Source organism: Pan troglodytes, chromosome 14 (assembly GCF_028858775.2).
Source record: "Pan troglodytes isolate AG18354 chromosome 14, NHGRI_mPanTro3-v2.0_pri, whole genome shotgun sequence".
NCBI lineage: Eukaryota > Metazoa > Chordata > Mammalia > Primates > Hominidae > Pan > Pan troglodytes.
The window spans coordinates 1,320,001-1,333,005 of NC_072412.2; the positions used below are offsets into that span (position 1 = coordinate 1,320,001).

Genomic DNA, 13,005 nt, shown 5'->3' on the forward strand with positions numbered 1-13,005 from the left:
AGAGCCGACTCGCGGCGGAGGGGGTCACGCGCCGGACGGAACGCCGCGCGCGCACACCCACCGCCCGCCGGCCGCCACGTCCCAACCCGCTGGGACGCCAGGGCCCGGCCCGGCGGGATCCTCCCCCGACTCAGAAGGGGGAGGCGCGGGCCACAGTAGGCGACGAGCCGCGCTCGGCCACCACCGCGGTGGCCGGCGGAAACCCTCGCTCTCCCCCGCGAACCCCGTCGAGGGGGAAGGGGAGGAGGGTCCTCTGCGAGCGAGTCGCTACGGCAGCGCTCCCATCACGGAGGCAGAGACAGAGGCGGCAGTCCGGGGGATCCGGTACCCCAAGGCACGCCTCTCGGATCGCTAGAGAAGGCTTTCTCATCGAGGGTGGGTCACACTCCCCCACACGCCAGCCGCCCCTCCTCGGGCCCGCAGAGGCGCCGAGGGACGCCTGGGGAAGGGAGGGGGCCTGCAGTACGAGGAAACACCTGCGTGCGGCCACCTTGAGCGTCCGCGGTCAGGGCGGGGGCCCGGCCGGTGCGCGCGTGCGCGCAACCCCACGAGGCCCCCCCGTCCACCCGCCTCCTTCCTTCCGAGGCAAAGCACCCCCGAAGTCAACCCACACACTACCGGTCGGAGGCAGAACGGCAGCCCCTCGGCGGCCGGCCAGCGCACGCGCCACCGGCCCGAACCCACCGCGATCGCTCACACGGCCCGCGCGCACCCGCCAGAGGGGAGCACGGGACGTGCGCTCGCCGGACCAGGCGGACGCCCTTCCCCGCGTGGGAGGGGCGCGTCTCGTCTCCCTCGACCGCCTCGAACCCCACACCGACGAGCTCCCTCAGGACCCACGCGCGGACACCGCGGCGGCGACCGGAGGAGGGGGCGCTGGGGGCGGGAACGACACACCACCGCTCGGCCTCGGGCACCTGAGGGACAACCCGGAGCGCTCCAGGAGCACCGCAAAGGCCCAAGCGGAGCCGACGCTCGCGCACACCCCCCGAGAGGGCAGCACGACGGGCCGGCGGGACGGCACCCCCCACCGCCGCGGAGGGGGGCCGCCCGCAAGTCCACAACCACTGGAGGCGACAGCGAGGGGTGCCTGCCGCGTCAGAGGACCCCGCCGACCCGCCCCGCGACGCAGAAGGCAGCGGGCGGGACGGCGAGGTCAGGCCGGGCTCCGCACCCCACACGCCTCCCCCACACGCGCCACCCGCAGGCGGGGAGAGGAGAGACGAGGGGACCCCGCGGGGCGGAGCGAGAAGAACGGTCCCGTTCGCCACGAACGTCCGCCCCTCGCCCGTCGCGGCTCGGACCCGGCCCGGGAGAGCACGACGTCACCACATCGATCACGAAGAGCCCCCCGGGAGCGGAGGTCGGCCGGCCGGCCGGCCGACGCCCTGCTCCGGGGAAGGGGCGGCGGACAACCCAGCGGAGACGAGAACGCCTGACACGCACGGCACGGAGCCAGCGGGGTCGGGTTGTCGCGGCCGCCCCGGGCGCCCGCAGCGGAGAGCGCACGGGGGCACGGTGGCCCTCGCCGCCTTCCCCGCCGCCCCCAGGCGGGTCAGAGACCCGGACCCGGGCCGGCACCGGGAGTCGGGACACGCCCGGGCGCGCGAGAGGACAGCAGGCCCGCGGGCCCCAGCAGGCGGCTCAAGCAGGAGCACGGCCGGCTAGCCGGGTCACCGGTAGGCCAGAGCCCCGCACGCATCCGGAGTCCCCACCTCTCCAGCGACAGGTCGCCAGAGGACAGCGTGTCAGCAATAACCCGGTGGCCCAAGATGCAGACTCGGAGTGAAAGATATACCTCCCCCGGGGCCAGGAGGTCGTGTCACCGACCACGCCGCCGGCCCAGGAAACGCGCGACACGGACACCTGTCCCCAAAAACGCCACCATCGCAGCCACACACGGAGCGCCCGGGGCCCTCTGGTCAACCCCGGGACACACGCGGGAGCAGCGCCGGGCCAGGGACGCCCTCCCGGCCGCCCGTGCCACACGCAGGGGGCCGGCCCGTGTCCCCAGAGCGGGAGCCGGAAGCATTTTCGGCCGGCCCCTCCTACGACCGGGACACACGAGGGACCGAAGGCCGGCCAGGCGCGACCTCTCGGGCCGCACGCGCGCTCAGGGAGCGCTCTCCGACTCCGCACGGAGACTCGCCAGAAAGGATCGCGGCAGAGGGACCGCGGCCCGGCCCGGGGACCGCTCCCCGGCACCCGGGGGACGGGGGCAGGACGGTCCCCGGCTCCCCACGGGGACTCGGAAACGAATTCGGCCGCCGCCTCAGACGGCCAGGATGAGCGCGGACGGACCCGCGACCGGGCCGGGAAGGGCGTCCCCAGCCTCCCGCGCCACGCGCGGCGGGTCCCCGCGGGTCGCGGCTCGGGCCTCGGGAGCTGCGGCGCGCTGGTCGACCGGCCCGGGCAGCCCCACGCCCGGCTCGGGCCCAGAAGCGCAGCGACAGCCTCTCCCCACCGTAAACCTGCACGCCAGAGCTCTGACTCACAAGCGACGCGCCACAGCTCTGGCGCCACCGGGCCAGCCGGGCTGACGACCGCGGGCTTTCCGGAGCTCTGCACAGCTCACAGCGGGGACGGTCCCCTCCCTCGGCAGCTGCCACCGCAGCTCCGGAAGCCGAGAGCACGATCTAAAAGCGGCCGCCAGATGGAGCCCGACGACCGCCGCGAACGTCAGCGAGACAGATCCGGATGGCAGGCAGGGCGGCCCGTGGACCGCAAAAGCGAAACCGTGAGCCGAGAAGCTCTTCCCGAGGCCGAAAACGCAGCCCCTCTGCCCCAACCCCACACACACGGTGCCCAAAACGCGTCTCTGCCTCGACCGCGACAGAGTCAGAAGACAACCCACGGCGCGTGGGTGTTCGGAGATGCATCTCGGAAGCAGGGAGGGAGGGAGGGAGGGAGGGAGGGAGGGAGGGAGGGAGAAAGAACACACAAGGACTCGGTCGCGGGTCGCTGCAGACACACGGAGAGGCAAAATGCATAGGCTCTTCCGGAATCCACGCAGAGACAGACGGGGGGGGGGGTGGGGGGGCGGGGAATGGGGAAAAGAGACAGATGGTGAAAGGGAAGGAGGGAGGGAAGGGAGCAGGGAGGGAGGGAGGGAGGAAGACAATGGAGAAAAGAGAGACAATTTAAAAAACGTCGATACACAGAGAAAACTTTTGAAACACTCCATTTTTAAAAGACAGACGGAAAGGAAAGAAACATGAAAAAGAGAGAAAGAATGAGGAAAGAAACGAAGGAAAGAAGGGAAAAAGAAACAGAGAGGAAAGAAAAAAGAAGGAGAGACAGGGAACGAAAGAGAAATAAAGCACGAAGGAGAAAAGATCAGAAAGAGAGAGAGAAGGAAAGGAAGAGAGGAAGAAAAACCTACAGAAGGAGAGAAAGGAAGAAAGGAAGGAAGAAAAACGTAAAGGAGAGGAAGAAAGAAAACAGAGATAAGTACGTACACCTGTTCATTTATAAACACAAATACAACACTTTTCGTACGTAAACGTAAACGTATTTCTCGACGATCGCTTCTCTGTAGAGCGATGTGTATTTATTTGTATCACAGAAACACCTACATCTGTCATATAGAAGGATGTTTCTATACAATCGGTACGTGTTTACTACACACGAGAGTAGTAAATGCAAAGATATACGCATTGTCGTTTACATACAAATGTACAAAAATGTTCACATTAATAAACGTCAGTAAATACATGGAAAGGAAAGAAATAAAAAAAAAGAAATGAGTCAACAGGCCGGGCACGGTGGCTCACGCCCGTCATCCCAGCACTTCGAGAGGCCGAGGTGGGCGCATCACATGAGGTCGGGAGTCGGAGGCCAGCCTGACCAACACGGAGAGACACGGTGTGCCTACTAAAAACACAAACATCAGCCAAGCCAGGCGTGGGGGTGCCTCCCTGTAATCCCCGCTAATCAGGAGGCTGAGGCAGGAGAAGCCCTCGAACCCGGGAGGCGGAAGGTGCGGTGAGCCAAGATCGCGCCATTGCACTCTAGCCGTGGAAACAAGAGTGAAACTCTGTCTCAAAAGGACGAAACAAGAAAGAAAGAAAGAAAGAAAGAAAGAAAGAAAGAAAGAAAGAAAAGACAGAAAGCAAGCAAGCAAGAAAGCAAGCAAGAAAGCAAGCAAGAAAGCAAAAAAGCAGGAAAGAAAGAAAGAAAGAGAAAAGAAAGCAAGAAAGCAAGAAAAAAGAAAGCAAGAAAGAAAGAAAGAAAAAGAAAAGAAAGCAAGAAAGCAAGCAAGAAAGAAAAGAAAGCTAGAAAGAAAACAAAGCAAGAAAGAAAGCAGGAAAGAAAGCAAGAAAGCAAGCAAGAAAGAAACAAAAGAAAGAAAGAAAGCAAGAAAACAAGAAAGCACGAAAGCAAGCAAGCAAGCAAGCAAGCGAGAGAGCAAGAAAGAAAGAAGCAAAAGACAGAAAGCAAGAAAACAAGAAAGCACGAAAGCAAGCAAGAAAGCAAGAAAACCAGAAAGCAAGAAAGCAAGAAAGCAAGAAAGAAAAAGAAAAGAAAGCAAGAAAGCAAGCAAGAAAGAAAAGAAAGCAAGAAAGAAACAAAAGAAAGAAAGAAAGCAAGAAAACAAGAAAGCAAGAAAGCACGAAAGCAAGCAAGCAAGCAAGCAAGCAAGAAAACAAGACAGCACGAAAGCAAGCAAGCAAGAAAGCAAGAAAGAAAAAGAAAGGAAAGCAAGAAAGCAAGCAAGCAAGCAAGAAAACAAGAAAGCAAGAAAGCAAGAAAGAAAAAGAAAAGAAAGCAAGCAAGAAAGAAAAGAAAGCAAGAAAGAAACAAAAGAAAGAAAGAAAGCAAGAAAACAAGAAAGCAAGAAAGCACGAAAGCAAGCAAGCAAGCAAGCAAGCAAGAAAACAAGACAGCACGAAAGCAAGCAAGCAAGAAAGCAAGAAAGAAAAAGAAAGGAAAGCAAGAAAGCAAGCAAGCAAGCAAGAAAACAAGAAAGCAAGAAAGCAAGAAAGAAAAAGAAAAGAAAGCAAGCAAGAAAGAAAAGAAAGCAAGAAAGAAACAAAAGAAAGAAAGAAAGCAAGAAAACAAGAAAGCAAGAAAGCACGAAAGCAAGCAAGCAAGCAAGCAAGAAAACAAGACAGCACGAAAGCAAGCAAGCAAGAAAGCAAGAAAGAAAAAGAAAGGAAAGCAAGAAAGCAAGCAAGCAAGCAAGCAAGAAAACAAGAAAGCAAGAAAGCAAGAAAGAAAAAGAAAAGAAAGCAAGAAAGCAAGCAAGAAAGAAAAGAAAGCAAGAAAGAAACAAAAGAAAGAAAGAAAGCAAGAAAACAAGAAAGCAAGAAAGCACGAAAGCAAGCAAGCAAGCAAGCAAGAAAACAAGACAGCACGAAAGCAAGCAAGCAAGAAAGCAAGAAAGAAAAAGAAAGGAAAGCAAGAAAGCAAGCAAGCAAGAAAGAAAAGAAAGCAAGAAAGCAAGAAAACAAGCAAGCAAGAAAGCAAGCAAGAAAGAAACAAAAGAAAGAAAGAAAACAAGAAAGCAAGAAAGCACGAAAGCAAGCAAGCAAGCAAGCAAGCAAGCAAGCGAGAGAGAGAGAGAGAGAGGCTGGGCGCTGAAAGCAAGCAAGCAAGCAAGCAAGAAAGCAAGAAAACAAGACAGCACGAAAGCAAGCAAGCAAGAAAGCAAGAAAGAAAAAGAAAGGAAAGCCAGAAAGCAAGCAAGCAAGAAAGAAAAGAAAGCAAGAAAGCAAGAAAACAAGCAAGCAAGAAAGCAAGCAAGAAAGAAACAAAAGAAAGAAAGAAAACAAGGAAGCAAGAAAGCACGAAAGCAAGCAAGCAAGCAAGCGAGAGAGAGAGAGAGAGAGAGAGAGAGAGACAGAGAGAGAGAGAGGCTGGGCGCTGTGGCTCACCCCTGTCATCCCAGCACTTTGGGAGGCCAAGGCAGGCGGACCACCTGAGGTTGGGAGTTGGAGACCAGCCTGACCAACATGGAAAAACACCGTCTCTACTAAAAGTACAAACATCAGCCAGGCACGGTGGCCCATGCCTGTAATCCCAGCTAATCAGGAGGCCGAGGCAGGAGAATCGCTTGAACCTGGGAGGCGGAGGGTGCGGTGAGCCGAGATCGCGCCATTGCCCTCTAGCCTGGGCAACAAGAGTGAAACTCTGTCTCAAAAAAAAAAAAGGAAGAAGAAGAAGAAAAAAAGAAAGTAATAAGAAAGAAAGAAAGAAAGAAAGAAAGAAAGAAAGAAAGAAAGAAAAGGCAAGGCCAGGCAAGGCCAGGCAAGGCCAGGCAAGGCAAATCTACCTGCTTTCACTACATCTGGGGAGAATCGGGAAAGTCCCCAACAACAACAAGGCCTAAAGTGGAGCTGCCATCTGTCAAACCCGAGCGGAAGAGTCCACGCGGGTTAAAGACACGAAGAAAGACAAGGAAACCATCGACCGAGGAGAAGAACAATCTGGCCCAGCCAGGGTCTGTCTCCTGAGGTTGTCTGGGCAACCAGGGAATGGGACGGAGGGAGGGCGGGCCTCCGAGACTCCGTCTCGAAACAGAAATCATGAGAATAAAATAAAATTAAGTTAAAAAAAAGAAATCACGCATAATTCCTAACGTGTTTGATGCCTCGAAAGGCGAGAGGCATACGTACGTGGATGTCACGGTGGGGTTGTTTTTTCTTGTTGTTGTTGTTGTTGTTGTTGTTGTTGTTGTTGTTGTTGTTTCTTTTTCCCCGGAAACTCACTTTTTAATTATTTTGTTGCATTTCATTTTCATTTTCATTTTTTTGAGACGGAGTCTCGCTCTGTCGCCCAGGCTGGGGTGCAGTGGCACGATCTCGGCTCACTGCAACCTCCACCTCCCAGGTTCAAGCGATTCTCCTGCCTCAGCTCGGCCTCCCGAGTAGCTGGGATTACAGACAGTACAGCACAGCACGGCGCCCGGCTAATTCTGTGTATTGTGAGTAGAGACGGGGTTTCACCATACTGGCCCTGTTGGTCTGACCGCCTCTTGATCCACCGGCCTTGGCCTCCCAAAGTGAGGGGGTGACAGGCTTGAGCCACCGCGCAGGGCCCATTTATTTTATTGCATTGTATTTATTTATTTTAATTTATGTATTTATGTATTTATGTATTTATTTTTGAGACGGAGTTTCGCTGTTTTTGCTCAGACTGGAGTGCGATGGCGCAATCTCGGCTCACCGCAACCTCCGCTTCCCAGGTTCAAGCGATTCTCCTGCCTCAGCCTTCCTAGCAGCTGGGATTAGAGGCATGTGCCACCGCGCCCGGCTAGTTTTGTATTTTCAATTGAGACGGGATTTCTCCATGTTGGTCGGGCTTGTCTCCAACTCCCGACTTCAGGTGATGCGTCCACCTCGGCCTCCCAAAGTGATGGGATGACAGGCATGAGCCACCGCACCCGGCCTATTGTATTGTATTGTATTGTATTGTATTGTATTGTATTGTATTGTATTGTATTGTATCCTATCGTATCGTGTGGTATTTTATTGCATTGCAATGGATTGTATTGACTTATTTTATTCAGTTAGTTACTTTTGTGTTATTTTATTTATTTATTTGTTTGTTCGTTTTTGCCTGATCAAAGGTCAATCAGACCCAGTCGTCAAAGTGGCGATTTCCTAGGCAACAAAGGAGGGAGGAACTTGGAGGTGGGGGTGGGGGCGGTGGAGAAGACACAGTTGCCCCAGGCTGTGCGCAGGCGGCCTGGTGCTCCCTTCCTCTGTGAGGCCTCCGTTTTCAGAGTCACAGTGACCGCTAGGTGATGCCCGACGTCTGCCAGTGAGAGTGTCAGCCCGGAATGAATTGGGATCCCCTGGGGAGGGGGTGGGGGGAAGGATGGAGGCTCCCACAGCACAGTGGGTCACCGCGCCCTCCAAAGCGATCCCCACAACTAATCGACCGGGGCTCCTGGGGGGACGCAGCCTAAGTCCCCCACCCATCGGATCATCAGGAACTTCCGTCCAGAGACGAGAGACCGACTGGGAATTCTCTCAGTCAAGGTCCAAACTGAAAAGAATCACTGGCACGGACAGCAGGACTAAGGCCATTTCTAAAAGACTGGTTTCTGTGTTTTGGGTGAATCTGTGTATTTCTGTATCACAAAATGACTGACTTTGAACGTTACGATTTTTCTCCTCCTTACGTGTACGGTCCTGTGATAGACAGACCAGGGGACTCCTCAGCTCAGAGTCCATGAGGCCAGAAGCTGACGTCCCAAATTTCTATTGAGAATGAATTTAAGCACGCCAGCCAAACGCTCTGCCGTGAAACTGTCTGTCGGGAAGACAAGCGGGGGAGGGGGGAAGGGGGGGGTCCGGGCGCCGTAGGCTCGCGCCTGTCATCCCCGCACTTTTGGGAGGCCGAGGGCCGGTGGATCCCTCGGCCCAAGCCTTGGCAACACGGTGAAACCTCGTCTCAAAAAAAAAAAAAAAAATTACAAAAACTAACTGGTTTCATAACCTGGACTCAAAGTTAATAAATAGATAAATAGGCCGGGGGCGGTGGCTCACGCCTGTCATCCCAGCACTTTGGGAGGCCGAGGTGGACGGATCACAGGGTCAGGAGATCGAGACCATCCTGGCTACCACAGTGAAACCCCATCTCTACTCAAAATACAAAAAGTCAGCCAGGCACAGTGGTGGGCGCCTGTAGTCCCGGCTACTTGGGAGGCTGAGGCAGGAGAATGGCGTGAACCCGGGAGGCAGAGCTTGCAGTGAGCCGAAATCGCGCCGCTGCACTCCAGTCTGGGCAACAGAGCGAGAGTCTGTCTCGAAAATAAATAAATAAGTACATACATAAATAAATAAATGTAAATAAATAAATAAATAGATTAAAATTGAAAACTAAAAAAAAGTAAAATAATTAAAAAAAAAAAAAAAAAAAAACCGTAGCCGGCCGGTCACGATGGCTCACGCCTGTCACCCCAGCACTTTGGGAGGCCGAGGCGGGCAGATCCACTGGGGTCGCCGGTTCGAGACCAGCCTGACCCACATGGAGAAATGCCGTCTCTACTAACAATACAAAATCAGCCGGGTGTGGTGGCCCCTGCCTGTAATCCCAGCTACTCAGGAGGCTGAGGCAGGAGAATCGTTTGAACGTGAGTGGTGCAGGTTGCGGTGAGCCGAGATGGTGCCACTGCACTCCAGCGTGGGCACCAAGAGTGAAACTCCGTCCGAAGGGGGAAAAAAAAAATAAGTGCTGTATTCTGTTATTTTTGCTTCCTACCCTGACAAGAACATAATACAGCTGTTGTCTTTCTGCCTGCCTGCCTGCCTGCCTGCCTGCCTGCCTGCCTGTGGCAGGGCCTCATTCTGTCTTTCGCCCAGACCGGAGCGCAGTGACACAATTATGGCTCACTCACTGCAGCCTCAACCTCCCCAGGGTTAGGCGATTCCTCGAGGGATCCTACGGCCTCGGCCTCCCAAAGTGCTGGGGTTACAGGCACGAGCCACCAGCACCCGGCCTGAGTTAATACATCTGGTCTCACTACGTCTTAACCACGCACCCACGAAGAACTCAAGTCAAGAGAGAGTCGGCAAGAGACTCTCAGCATTCTCTCCCGAAAGCACGTGTGTCCCGAGCTCCTGTGGTTTCAGGTGGCCGCACGTAGAGGAGAGATTTCCAATGTTTCCGGAGAGGTGCGAGCCACAGTCACTCGGGGCATCCGAGCACAAGATGGGGTTTCTGACAGCGACTGAAGGGCCAGGAAGGGCCAGAATCTGCCAAGGCCCGCGTTCCAGGGTGGGGCCGATGGAACCCAAGGTAGAGGGAGTCAGCGGTCTGCACAGAGAGAGAGCTCCAGCCCTAGGCCCCACTGTGCAGACCGAATCAGAAGGAAGAGAGTCCTTCGTCCTAACTGCCACATCCCTCACATCCCCCCACTGAACTTGGGAGTGGATCCGTGTTCTAAACACGAGGTGACTCTCGGTTTGCAATGGATCACAAGGGGCCGGGCTTTCCAGAGTCGGCAGGATAAAGAAGTCATTCTGGCTGGGACTCCCCCATCCCACGGTAAACGGTCGGTAACGGTCGCTGGTGACTTTAAATGAGCCGGGGCTGGCCGGGCCGGAGCCGCTATGGGGGTGGGGGGTGGGGGGGTGGGGGGGCGGTGCCTGAGGCACTGCAGAAAGTGGGCCTGAGCCTCGAGGATGGCGGTGCTGCAGGGACCCGTCCAGGCTGCTATATGGCAAGCACGAAGCCACTATGCCTACCGAGATGCGGTTTTCCTCGCAGAACGCCTCTATGCAGAAGTACACTCAGAAGAAGCCTTGTTTTTACTGGCAACCTCTTCTTACCGCTCAGGAAAGGCCTATAAAACATATAGACTCTTGAAAGGACACAGTTGTACTACACCGCAATGCAAATACCTGCTTGCGAAATGTTGTGTTGGTCTCAGCAAGCTTGCAGAAGGGGATCAAATCTTATCGGGTGGAGTGTTTCATAAGCAGAAAAGCCATGATGATATTATTGTTCCTGAGTTCGCTGATTCAGCTCGCTTTCCCCTTCCATCGTTGGGACATGTATATTGCAAGGCAGATCGGCTTACCAAAGGGTCAGAATGTGACCAAAAGAGCCTTCGTTGAAATCCTTTCCTCTGGTGTCCCTTTGAATCATGATGTGAAACAGGGGGGAAAAGCCAGATCCTGACCAAACATTTTGATTCACATCTCTAGAGAGCTTTAGCAACTGCCTGTCCAAGTGTTGCGCCAAAACACTGGGACCTCGTCCTAGTTTATGTCACAGACAGCCTGAGACCGTTCTTACGGAAACACCCCAGGACACCGTTGAATTAAACGGATTGAATTGAGAATCTTCCAATTCAAAGTACTCCTTGAATACAGACTCCCCAGTGTCTTCTATCGATTCAGCTGTCCTTTCACCTGATACGGTCCCACTGGGAACAGGAACTTCCATATGATCTAAACAGGTTCAACATAAACCAAAAACTGGTCGAAGTGTATTAGGAGGACCAGCAGCAGTTAGTCCATGAGCCCCAAGCGTTGGCATTTTGCCATTAGAAGCCCCAAGTCCCGGAGACGGATCCTATGGACAAAACTGCACTGGTATTAGACACCTTCTGTCGTTGACGTGCCATCCACCGGAGCCCCTTCAAAAAAGTCTGTTGCCAGAATCGGCCAAACCAGAACACAGTCTGTCTTCTCGCAGAGGGGAAAGAGCCGAAAGGTAACCCCAATTCTTGCAAAAACACAAAGTTCTGGTGCGCCGACAAGGGCAACACCTCAGGTATTGAGCCCCACTACGGCATCTCCCCCAAATGCACCGCCTCGAAGAAATTCACGACTCTTGACTAGTGACAGCTCCACAACCGAGGAGAATAGGAGAAAATTAAAAGGGAAGTTTCCACCTAAAATCCCAAACAGAAAAACAAAAAGTAAAGCTAATAAAGGAGGAATAACTCCACCGAACGTAAGTGATAGCCATGGAAGTGACAAAATTGGACTCTTCCATCATTCCAGAAGGGAAAATAGCCGCAATCGCGCCTCAGATTCAGGCTTTTAATCTACAAAAAGCAGCAGCAGCGGAAGGCTTGATGAGCCTTCCTCGTGAAAGGGGGAAAGGTTATTTAGCTTTGTGTTCTCACCACGGCAAAGAAGCTGTCAGTGTCTTGAGCCATCTAGCTTCTCACCACCGCAATACCGGTTGGGTACTGTGCCAAATTGGAAGGGCCTATTTTAAACTTTCAGAGTCCACGCAAGCTGAAAGAAAATTCTCAGAGGTTAGAAGGATTGAGAATTACAGAGTCGAAGGCATGGAGATCTGCTCTACAACACTTTGGCATCCTCCGAAAGATGTTGCTCTTTCAGTTCTGTCCAAAGACTTCACAGACAGGGATAAAACTTCGCCAGCCAGAGGCCTGGTGTGCTGCAGGGAACTGTTTCGGTCTGCAACGGGAACACGATATTGCGATTCAATTCTTCCAGAGAACTCTCGAAGTGGATCCAAATGATGCTTATGCCTATAGTGCATTAGGGCGTGAGCTTGTCTTCACTGAAGAATTGGACAAAGCATCAGCTTGTTTTCGAAATGCTATCAGGGTCAATCCCAGACATTGTAAGGCATGGTAAGTGGTAATGAAGTGTAAAGACAAAGCCCTATGGATGGTGCCGGTACTCGCTAGTTTTTCTGGTTAGATAGCTCTTTATTGTCACGAATTTGGTTAAAAATACTTAGGGATGGTACATAGTGCTGAATAACTTCTAACTAAGATGTTTCCTTATGAAACGTATGTCTTGAACAAACTCTGAAATGAACTCATGATCCTAGAATACCAGATCCTTATACTCAACAGTTTCAGTCTTCTAGCAAACTTTTGCAGACGCTGTAGTTGTCTTTGGTTCGTGTATGTGTTTCTTTAGTTGTGTGACTTGATTCGTTACTTTTTCTTCGAGCACCGAAGTGGTGATGGGGACAAGGAGCGCTTGGGAGATTGGAAAGGAATAGCATAGTTCGCTTATTGGAGAATAGAAAAATAGATGGAAACAACTCACGAGCTGCTGCTTTTTGACAGTGTTCCAGTTTACGGAGTTACTATGAAGAACTTCACGTACCCTTTCATGTAGCGGTCTCTCTGTTTGACTCTTTTGTACTCGTGTATAAGTGGGCACATAGGAAATTACTACCTAGGTCCTATTGTGATCAACTGAATAAGACATGAAAAAGTGTGGTCCTCCCTCTGCCTCAACAGCATACTCACCGTTGACATTGATTGCATTTTTCTGGACTGACTTCATAGTTTAAACGTCAAGAGAAGGCCGGGCGCAGTGGCTCACGCCTGTCATCCCAGCACTTTGGGAGGCCGAGGCGGGCGGGTCACGAGGTCAAGAGATCGAGACCATCCGGGCCAACACGGTGAAACCCCGTCTCTATTAAAAGTATAAAGATTAGCTGGGCGTGGTGGTGGGCCCCTGTAGTCCCAGCTACTCGGGAGGCTGAGGCAGGAGAATCGCTTGAACCCGGAGAGGTGGCGGTTGCAGTGAGCCGAGATCACACCATTGCACT

General features: G+C 53.5%; 1 pseudogene; it reads left to right on the forward strand.

The window, feature by feature from the left end:
* The first annotated feature begins 10,074 nt into the window (after positions 1 to 10,074).
* Positions 10,075 to 12,565, forward strand: LOC134808090 (cell division cycle protein 27 homolog; annotated as a pseudogene).
* The last annotated feature ends 440 nt before the right edge of the window (positions 12,566 to 13,005 follow it).